Here is a 12,005-nt window from a genome sequence, read left to right on the forward strand (position 1 = left end):
AACATATGCACACCCCCCACTGTGCTTCCATGAGCTAGCCCGCCCAGCTAGCTTGGTGGCCCCCATCCCTGGTGCTATATAGTCTCCCACCTATTGTTTCTCCCCCCGCTCATATAAACATACTCCAACATCAAACAATCCCCACACAATTGCTCGACAGAAAAACACCAAAATCTAAATGAGCACACCTCCATCCCCCAACAGTGCAAATGAAAACCTTAACTCACTCAGCTCTGCCACTGGGCCCAAATTAATACAGAAGGCATTACAAACAGCTTCCACAAAACGAAAAACGAGAAACTTTTTTTTGAAGAACAGAGAAACAAAAAGAAAAAAAAACATGGATTGCAGCAAAGTTCAAAAGTTCTCAATCCACCACCAGTCCTTTCCTTTTCACGAAGTCCAGCGCGTCCTCGGGCGACTTTAAATGAAAGTGTTGTTCCTCGTACGTGACCCAGAGACGGGCCGGATACAACAGACCGAACTTCACTTTTTTATTAAAAAGGATCGGCCTAACCTGGTTGAAGCCTGCTCTTCTCCTGGCCACCTCCACACTCAGGTCTTGGTTGACCCAGGATACTATTGTCCCGCTTACAGCTCCGTGTCTGCTTGGCCCACTGTAGAATGCGCTCCTTAGCCAAGTACCTGTGGAATCTCACCACCATTGCCCTCGGGGGGGCCACCTGTTCGCGGCTTCCTCCCGAGTGCTCTGTGAGCCCTGTCCACTTCCAAAAGTCTGGAGAATGCCCCATCCCCCAGCAGCTTCTCAACATGTCTGCGATGTATGCCCCAGCGTCCGCTCCTCCAGACCCCTCCGGGAGCCCAATAATTCTCAAGTTCTGCCGACAGGACCTATTCTCTAGGTCCTCCACCTTCTCCAGGAGCTTCTTCTGCTGGTCTCTCAGCATCCCCACCTCCAACTCCACCGCAGTTTGATTTTCCTCCTGCTCAGACAGCGCCTTCCCCACCTTCTGGATCGCCCGATCTTGGGCATCCAATCTAAGCTCCAGCCGCTCAATTGACTCTTTTATCGGGTCCAAGCAGTCCCGTTTCTGCTTAGCAAAGCTTTCCTGAATAACTTGCATCAGCTGCTTTGTTGACCGCTGGGTCGACAAACCAGAGGTCCGGTCCTCCACCATGCTGTCTCCCGCTGCAGCTTCAGCCCAAGCCTTCTCTGTCTTTCTGTTTCTGCATTTACGAGCACTTCTCGTCCTCCTCTCCATGCACCGATGCGCCTCTGTCTTCAGGTTTACAGTTCAAGTCAGGTAGAAAATCGGGGGATAAGGTCCAAAAATCCGATCCGACCAAATGTGTGACTTACTCCTTCATAGCCGCCACCGGAAGTCCTGTCACAAGAAATTTTCATTCAAAGCTTGTGAACATGCCCCCTCTCCCAACCTCATTACCTGGAACAAAAGGCAAAGTTGTCAGATAAGGCTATTGATTTAAGGTAAGATTTCTCAAAATGAATTTTCTGCTGATGAAGAATGAATTGAACAATTGGTAGTGAAAAGTGGGCTGGAGATTTGTCTTGTTGAAGATCCACTCAATTTGTGCCCCAAAATAGTTTCTAGATGGATTTGTTTGCAATGCACAAAGCAATAAGGGTGCCGTTTCATTATTTTTATTTTTAATAAACATTTTATTGAGGTATTTTTGGCATTGTAACAACAACAAAATAAGCAATGTACATGAAACTATAAACATAATGCAAAAGCTGTCTCCCTTCCTTGCAGGTCCCACCTTTATTAACCCCCTACTCTAAGCCAAACTAAAACCACCCCCTCCCCTCCTGCTGACGATTAATTTTCCGCGAAGAAGTCGACAAACGGTTGCCACCTCCGGGTGAACCCTAACAGTGACCCTCTCAAGGCGAACTTGATTTTCTCCAAACAGAGAAAGCTAGCCATGTCCGATAGCCAGGTCTCCGACTTCGGGGGCTTTGTCCCTCCATGCTAATAGCATCCGTCTCCGGGCTACTAGGGAAGCAAAGGCCAGAATGTCGGCCTCTTTCTCCTCCTGGATTCCCGGGTCTTCTGACACCTCAAAAATCGCCACCTCTGGACTCAGCGACACCTTTGTTTTTAACACCGTGGACATGACAGGTGGGATTCTCTGACCCCCCCCGCCGGATCGGAGAATCGGCGGGGGGCGGCATGAATCCCGCCCCCGCCGGCTGCCTAATTCTCCGGCGCTGGGGATTTGGCAGGGGGCAGGAATCGCGCTGTGCTGGTTGGTGGCCGCTGGCAGCGCCCCCCCCCCCCCCCCCAAACAGCGATTGTCCGGCCCGCGATGGGCAAGTGGCTGCCCGTTTTTGGCCAGTCCCACCGGTGCATGTTACACCAGGTATTTGCCACCGGGACCTGGCTGCGCAGGCGGCCTCCGGGGCCCTCGGCAGGGGGGGGTGGAGGGCGCAGGGAATCTGGCCCCGGGAGAAGCCCCCTCGGGGGCCAGGGCGGGCCTGTGCCGTGGGGGAGCTCTATTCTTCTGCGTCGGCCGATGTGGTCTTCTGCCATGGCCGACGCAGAGATGAACCCCCCCTGCGCAGGCGCTGGGATGACACCAACACATGCTCCCGCGCATGTGCCAACTCGCACCGGTTGGCGGAGGCCCTTCGGCTCCGTTTGGCATGGTGCCAAGCCTTCCCCCCCCCCCCCCCCCCCGGCCGGCACGGCGCAAACCACCCCGGCGCTGGCCTAGCCCCTGAAGGTTCAGAGGATTCCGTACCTTTGGGCGGCCTGACGCCGGAGTGGTTCACGCCACTCCTCGGCGCCGGAGTTGCCCACCCCGCCGATTCCCGCCCGACATCTGCAAAACCCTGCCAAAATCCCCTGAGCTTCGAACATGTCCAGAACACGTGGACATGGTTCGTTGGTCCTCCCGCACATTTTGCACACCTGTCTTCCACCCCAAAGAATCTGCTCATCTGGGCCACTGTCGTGAGGGCCCGGAGAACGACCTTGAATTGAATCAGGCTGAGCCTGGCACATGTTGTGGACGCGTTGACTCAACGCGTCCGCCCATAGACCATCTTTGATCTCTCCTCCCTGCTTCTCCTCCCACATGTGCTTCAGCTCCTCGGACTGCGTCTCCTCTGACCCTGTAAGTTCCTTGTAAATGTCAGAGACGCTCCCTTCTCCTACCCACCCTCTGGAAACTAACCTGTCCTGAAGCTCCCTTCACGGTAGGAGCGGGAAGGTTGACACCTGTTTACGTAGGAAGTCCCGCACCTGCAGATACCTTCATTTGTTTCCCCTTGCCAACCCAAACATTTCCTCCAACGCCCCCATACTTGGAAAGCTCCCTTCTATAAATATATCCCCCATCCTCTCAATCCCTGCTCTCCGCCATATCCGGAACCCCCATCCAGACTTCCTGGGGCAAACCGGTGATTATTACAGATTGGGGACCAGACCAATGCTCCCACATGGCTTCTCCATTGCCCCCAGACTCTCAGGGCTGCCACCACCATGGGGCTGGTGGAGTACCGTGCCGGCAGGAACGGCAGAGGTGCAGTTACCAACAGCCCCAGACTGGTGCCCTTGCATGAAGCCGCCTCCATAAGCTCCCATGCCAACCACTCCCCCACCACCCACTTCCTGATCATGGATATATTCGCCGCCCAGTAATAATTACTAAAATTTGGCAGCGCCAGCCCGCCCTTTCCCCGACTCCGCTCAAGCATTACCTTCCTTAATCAAGGGGTCTTGCCCGCCAAAACGAAGCCAGTGATCACTCTGTTGACCCGTTTAAAAAAGGACCGCAGAATAAAGATGGGGAGACACCAAAAACACAAACAGAAATCTCGGGAGGACAGTCACCTTCACCGTCTGCACCCTCCCAGCCAGTGACAACGGAAGTGCGTCCCACCTCTGAAAATTGTCCTTCATCTGGTCTACTAGTCGGACCAGATTTAATTTATGCAGCAGGTCCCATTCCCACGCCACATAAATGCCGAGGTACCTAAAACTTCCCCTTACTAATCTAAACGGCAGCTCCCCCAATCGCCTCTCCCATCCCCTCGCCTGGATCGCAAACATCTCACTTTTCCCCATATTTAGCTTATACCCCGAAAATCGGCCATATTCCCCTAGAATCCTCATGATTTCTTCCATCCCCTCTATTGGGTCCGATACATACAGAAGCAGGTCCTGCATAGAGCGAGACTCTGCCCCGGACCAGCCCCTTGAGGCTCTCAGAGCAACTGCCAACGGCTCTATAGCTAGCGCGAACAACAGTGGGGAGAGGGGGCATCCCTGGCCATTTCATTATTAATAGTAGCTGTAAAGTGTTAGATCTAAATCTTGCCCCTGTTAAATAGGTGCTGATCATCGCTAGGTAGGGGTAAATATACACAAGTCATGGCAAGGACATGTATTGTTAAAGTAGGTTCAGTTAAGGCGTTTTTAACAATTCTTATTTAGTCTCATGCTGACAATTAGGTTCTTTTGGAGATCTGTGCCAATTTTAATGCATTATGACCTTTGAAGAGTGTTTGTGATATCACAGGGTCATAGATTACCATGATAATTTGTGGTTCTGCTTTCTTTTGGTAAATTACATGCTGTCTGTGTCTGGATAGTTAAATGATTATTACCAAGGCTTGAGGAACAGACACAGCCACCCTTGTGTGCTATTGAACAACTCCCCCAGTTAATTGACTTGAGTCCCTTGCACTAGACTGGATGGAAAGAGGCACATGAAGATGAAAGAGTAGCTGGCATGTCAATAATAATAATCGCTTATTGTCACAAGTAGGCTTCAATGAAGTTACTGTGAAATTCCCCTAGCCGCCACATTCTGGTGCCTGTTCGGGGAGGCCAGTACGGGAATTGAACCCCCGCTGCTGGCATTGTTCTGCATTACAAGCCAGCTATTTAGCCCACTGTGCTAAGCCAGGCCCTCCTGATAAATGCAACGGTGTTTACGCCCAGAGAAAATGAGGAAGTTAACCAGGAAAGAATCGCATGACTTTTCAATCATAGATGCATTCAAGCCTAAGGGTGTGCATATGGCATGAAATGTTTCACAGGGCAGGATGAGGTGAAAGTAAAATAGTTTCTTGTGAGGAGAATAGTTCTTTTATCTTGTGAGGTTTTTTTATATTTTGTTTGCCCATCAAGGTGAAAGAATTCAATGCTGGGCAACGTGGAAACAAATTGCAAAACCCAAGACCTTGGTTTGCTGCATTCTAGATTTCATAGTGGGTCACCCCTTCTTTAAATCACTCCTGCACCAATGATTACAAACTGGTGTGTAGACTTGATTGGTTGACACCAGCTAAGATTATTTGGAGGAATCATGGCTTTAAATGTATCAGAACCTGTACCACGGTTAGATATGCTAAATTACATTACGCTGAAGAAAACAATCTCTGTCCTTATGAACCCATTACAACATTGATGGGATCGCTGAAGACTTCTCCTTTGTTGACTGGAGCAGAGTTACCATAATTGCCATTATTTGGAGAAACAAGATGGTGGTAACCATGACATGACTGTGGGCGGCTCTCGAGAAAGTAGACAGATCTTTGAAGTGTCGGATGGTCTTCCTTAAAATGAATTATCTAGAGACTAATGCATTAGTAATGGAAGTTCCAGGGTCTAATCATGTGGCTATTTGTAATTTTACCAACCATTGTAATGTTATTTTTTTCACTTTTTTTTTTTCCTTTTTTGTTAATATAAATTTAGAATACCCAATTTCTTTTTTTGCAATTAAGGGGCAATTCAGCATGGCCAATCCACCTACTCTGCACATCTTTGGGTGGGGTTGTGAGACCCACGCAGACACGATGAGAAGTTTTTTTTCACTTACCATAGTATCAGTTAAAACTTTTTTGGATAATTACTTGTTGCACCTCTATACATTTTTTTCTGCACGTCAAGTTTAAAATTAAAGGAACATTGAGTATGTCTAAAGTGAACCTTAAGAAATAGACTGCTATATTACATGAGTTGCTGGATCGCTTCCAATGCTGTGACCAGCTTTGGTGCATACGTTTTTGCTCGCATATTACATAATTGAGGCCAAATTTATTAGTCTAATGATTTAGTCTAAATCAAAAATCAGCAATGCTATTTGGATGACTAAAAATTCTGAAACATGAGACTGTTTTCATACTTTTAATTAAATCAATACATTAAGCCGATGGAAATTCTTTAAACATTACTTGCAATTGAACTAATTTTAATCTCAAAGCCAACTTTTGCGCCTCTGAATCAACAACACCAAATAAACCTCAAATTCTATCAGTGCATGACTTCCAGTTGTTTTTTTTAACATTAGCTCCTGCTCACGAGTAGATTAAGATTTTAGAGATAATATATTACAAGAGTTTGTGAGCATATTATGAGGTACTTCTCAAACTGAGAAGTCACTTTATCTGCATTAGAATTATTAGCCTTTCTGTGTATGCATCAACATTTAAATACATTTTTTAAATGTTTTTCAAATCCATGAATGGATCTTATTTCCTGGGCATCCCTGTATGATCCATTATGTTCAAAAATAAGGCATCTATCTCTCGAGCAGTAGATTAAGATGATTTAGTTAACTTTCATGGTGTCATTTCCTTAGCAATTGGAGGTGAAACTCTTACTGGCGTACCAGAAAAAGAATCCCCCAATAGAAACTGAGAAATGTTTTTGCACACTTGGAAGCTCCCATTTTTGTGAATTTGAATATATTTGAAAACATTTGAAAATTACACTTCCTATGTGTTAAAAAAAACTTGACGCCCTTTATCACCTTCCCATTGCACACCATCCTCATCCATCTGCTCTTTCCATTTCATCCATTCTCTCCTTCTACTCATTCCCTCTATACTCCTAGTCCTTCCTGTTTTGCCTCATTCCTTTCATTGCCTTCACCAAACCGTTCAAACTCTAACCTGTTACTCATCTCCATTAGTTTGACTCTAAATATGGCTGTCGGCCAGCAAGAAGGGTGAGGCAATAATGCAGGGTAAATTTGGCCTGGTGGGGAAAGATCACTGGTGAAAGTAGCAGGAATTCATATTTATTAGCAAGATGGTTTTACGCATTTGGGAGTGCCAGCATTCAAATTGAATTACTTTTGAAACATTTTCTATGAATGGTGTGAACTTTGCCTTCCGATATTCTTTAATCCATTGTGGCTGTCTTTTTTACAGCTTTGGTGAGTTTTACAGCTTTGGTGAGGGTTACAGGTCTATGCTGTTTGACTGATGCAAACACTGAAGCCATTGTCTTCTTTTGTTCTAATTTTTTCTGTCATATTCACATCTACTTTTAAATGTTATTTACATGGTACCGGTGTTTTTCACCATTGTTTAACAATAGCACCATTGAGGTTTTTAGAGGTAACATATTTGCCAAACTGAGGCAAAGTGTCTCTGGACGGTTGTATCTCATCTTCAACTGCTGCAGTTGCAGAAACTACTTTGTCATTAGAGCTAATGTAACTGGAAAATGTTGGAGAACACTGGCACATAATCTTCATTGCTTCACAGTTACAACGTTGGGGTAATTCAATAAAATTTTGTTGAAATCTTGTTTAGCAGAGTTTTCATTTAAATGTATTCGCTAATGACTACTTAATGGGAATTATGAAATGGTCAATTTTCCCTAGGGTTCCAGAAGTAAAGTCTGAGGCATTTTTCCACATTGTAGAAAGTGGAATAGACCAGATGATAGGAAAGCTTAATAATGAAGCAACATGTGCTCATCTCTAAGCATATAGCACTTTGATAATGCAGGAGTTAAGTGCAGAATGCTATGTTGAAGTACTAGAAACATTGATATTTGTTAATTAAAAACAATTTAGTGATAATTTCATGAAAATGCTAGTATACCCTTCAGAAATATGTTCCTGAACTGCTATTCTTCAAGTTTTCCTCTACACTATACAGGGCAAGGCAGCTTGCTCAATCAGCAGCACCCCATCTCTTCTTAACTAGTCATTCCTACCACTATCGATGCATAGTAGCAGCACTGCTTCCCATATACAAGATGCCCTGCAGCAACTGGTCAAGGCTGCTTCGCCAGCACCTTCCAAACCCGAGGCCTCTTCCACCTTGAAGGACAAGGTCAGCATAGACATGGGAACATCACCAAGTTAGCCTCTAAGTTACACACCTTCCTGACTTAGAATTATATTGCCGTTCCTTCACTGTCATTGAATCAAAATCCTGGAACTCCTTCTAACCACACTGTGGCTGTATATACACCAGATGGACTGCAGTGGTTCAAGAAGGCAGCTCACCACCTTATTAGGGGCAATTGGAGATGAGTAACACATACTGGCCTTGCCAGTAATGCCCTGATCCCATGAAAGTATATACGAAACATAGATGCACATTACAGGGTTGATAGGTTATTATTGCTGCAATTCAAAAAAACAAAGCGGTGAAATATTAGAACAGGGGTGCTCTTCCTCTGCTATTGATATACCAGTACACTTCCAATCCAAGTCAGAGCCAGTTTAGCTCAGTTGGCTGGACAGTGATGCACAATGTGGCCAGCAGCGCGGATTAAATTCCTGTACTGGCTGAGGTTATTCCTGAAGGCCCTGCCTTCTCAACCTTGCCCCTCACCTGAGGTGTGGTGATCCTCGGGTTAAATCACCACCAGTCATCTCTCCCCCTCAAAGGGGAAAGCAGCCTACGGTCATCTGGGACTATGGTGACTTTATCTTTACACTTCCAAACTAATTGGTAAACTGTTTTGAGACCAGCAGGCTACGATAAACTAAATTGTTTTGCTTTCAATAAGGATAAGGATGTATCACTATTTTTTTTTTTTTTTTTTTTTTAAATTTTTTTTTTATTGGAATTTTTTGCAGAAAATATAACAAAAAGTATAGCAAAAAGCAGTAATATGCAACTAACAGCCCCATAACACCCACAATTCCCCCCATACCGTAACATCACATGTATCACATTCCCCCACCCCCCCCCCCAAACAAGAGAACTTAACCATAAATTAAAATTAGATAAATCAAATTTAAATAAAATAAGCTAACATAATCAACGCCCCCCCCCCCCCCCACCCACCCACCCCCCCCCCCCCCCCCCCCCCCGGGTTGCTGCTGCTACTGTCCCAGTACCCTATCGTTGAGCCAGAAAGTCGAGGAAAGGTTGCCACCGTTTAAAGAACCCTTGCACCGATCCTCTCAGGGCGAATTTAACCTTCTCAAGCTTAATAAAGCCCGCCATGTCATTGATCCAGGTCTCCACGCTTGGGGGCCTCGCGTCCTTCCACTGTAGCAAAATCCTTCGCCGGGCTACTAGGGACGCAAAGGCCAGCACACCGGCCTCTTTCGCCTCCTGCACTCCCGGCTCTACCCCAACCCCAAAGATCGCGAGTCCCCATCCTGGCTTGACCCTGGATCCCACCACCCTTGACACCGTCCTCGCCACCCCCTTCCAGAACTCCTCCAATGCCGGGCATGCCCAGAACATATGGGCATGGTTCGCTGGACTCCCCGAGCACCTGGCACACCTATCTTCACCCCCAAAGAACCTATTCATCCTCGTCCCAGTCATGTGGGCCCTATGCAGCACCTTGAATTGGATGAGGCTAAGCCGCGCACACGAGGAGGAAGAATTTACCCTCTCCAGGGCATCAGCCCATGTACCGTCTTCGATCTGTTCCCCCAGTTCCCCCTCCCACTTCGTTTTCAGCTCCTCTACTGACGCCTCTTCCTTCTCCTGCATAAGCTTGTAGATATCGGATATCTTCCCCTCCCCGACCCAGACCCCCGAGAGCACCCTGTCACTCACCCCCTTCGCGGGGAGCGCAGGGAATCCCTCCACCTGCCGTCTAGCAAATGCCTTTACCTGCAGATATCTAAACATGTTTCCCGGCGGGAGCCCAAATTTCTCTTCCAACTCCCCCAGGCTCGCAAACCTTCCGTCGATAAACAGGTCCTTCAGCTGTCTAATGCCCGCTCTATACCATCCCCGAAATCCCCCATCCATGTTCCCCGGGACGAACCTATGGTTCCCCCTTAACGGAGCCTCCATCGAGCCCCCCACTTCTCCCCTATGTCGCCTCCACTGCCCCCAAATCTTGAGGGTAGCCGCCACCACCGGACTCGTGGTATACCTCGTGGGAGGGAGCGGCCACGGCGCCGTTACCAGGGCCCCCAGGCTTGTATCCCCACAGGACGCTCTCTCCATCCGTTTCCATGCTGCCCCCTCCCCCTCCATCACCCACTTACGCACCATCGACACGTTGGCCGCCCAGTAATACCCCGAGAGGTTGGGCAACGCCAGCCCCCCCCCATCCCTACTCCGCTCCAAGAAGACCCTCTTCACCCTTGGGGTGCCATGCGCCCAAGATGTATCACTATTTTAATGTCGATGGTTCATGGCATTCCTTTGCATTGAAGGATGCCCCCGTTCCTTTATTTGTAAACTCAATACATTTTTAAAACACAGGATACACAGCCAGATGAAAGATTGGGCGGAATTCTCCTCCACGTGACACCGTGAACCAAGATCAGGCGGAGAATCGGGCTTCTGGCCAGAATTGAGGTCTGTGCCCGGCTTGATTCAGGCTGGTGGAGATAGAGGTTTGCGCTCTTCACGGGCAAGGGCATGCAAAACCAGCATTTGCATGGATTTAAATGTGATTAGCAGGTTTGACACAGTATGTTCTGCCCTTCCGTGGTGCTCCACATTCACCTGAGGAAGGAGCTTCGCTCGGAAAGCTAGTGATTCGAAACAAACCTGTTGGACTTCAACCTGGTGCTGTAAGACTTCTTACTGTGCTCACCCCAGTCCAACGCCAGCATCTCCACATCACCGCTCCTCTCTGGCAGAGCTCTCTCAGAACTGAATTACTCCAAGTATTTGCAAATGTGGACTGGGCACCATGGCTCCAGAGGGGGAGCAGAAGGCTAAAGAAACACTGGAAAGTCTCAAAAACTGTTGGGCTTGCTGGAGGATGGGTGCCAGGGCCAGTAGTGGGTAGTGACTTGGTGCCAAGTCTGTGGACTCAGGGTGTCCCCCTCAGGGTCAGGGTGGCCTGGCTCAGATTGCCATTGTTACAGTCTGTCTTGTATACACACCCCTTTGGTGCTACTTACAGGCTCCTGGCTGCTCACACTGCGGAGTGCTGCCTGTGTCCTTTAAATGCTCAGAAGGTCTCTGGTGATCTGATAGCCCATCCAGCGCACCACTGTAAACCCAGCATTATCATCAAGCTCAATCAGGAGCCTACCAAGTGTTGGCACTCCTCAGAACCGCTGCCCCATTGCAGAAGAGGCAGGGGATCAGCAGAGCTCACCCCAAGCAGAGGATAACTGCACCAGCCTTTGGAACCCTCCCTGGTTCTCTGCAACGCTTAGGTCAGCGGACTCACCAGTCACCCCCACCACTCTGGATCACCAGCTGTCGCCTCCTGGTGAGACTGACAGCACTGACTGCCCCTGCCACCAGTTCCCAGGCAGTGTTCAGGACAGCAGGCTTGGTCTGCAACTCACGATGGGGAAGAGGATGTTCCTCCGCTCCTCACTGGCATGGAGCTCCACCTCGATCTCCCGATTTGTTAGTTAGTTGGTCTTCTCTGAGCCATCTTGGTGGCTGCAGTGTGTGTGGTAAGTTGGCTGCAGTGAGCGTGTGGTAAGTGGCACACTAAAAGATAGCTCCAGCTGCCAGACTCTTTGCCGCTAACTCCGGCCCCAGGGGTTCGAACGCCCGCTGGGCTGGGAATTGCTCAGAATTCGCGGCAGCAGATTGCTGGCTCATTAGCATGTCCCGAATTGCTCCATAAATAACGAACCATACACGATTCAGGCTGGCATCATTTTTTAGAGCACAATTTAATGGCCGTGTTGCGCCTGACCGGATCCGCGCAAGTCGGTTAGATCATGAGAGATTCAGATCCATGGCTGCCGTTGGCCAGTTTGCGATCTAACTGACCCGCACCTTTTGGTTGTTTCCAAATCCCGCCTGAATGTGGCGAGATGGCAATTATCACTAATTAAGGGCAATCTCCATCTCATTAACGAGATAGATG

The sequence above is a fragment of the Scyliorhinus canicula genome, chromosome 13 (assembly GCF_902713615.1).
Source record: "Scyliorhinus canicula chromosome 13, sScyCan1.1, whole genome shotgun sequence".
Taxonomy (NCBI): Eukaryota; Metazoa; Chordata; class Chondrichthyes; order Carcharhiniformes; family Scyliorhinidae; genus Scyliorhinus; species Scyliorhinus canicula.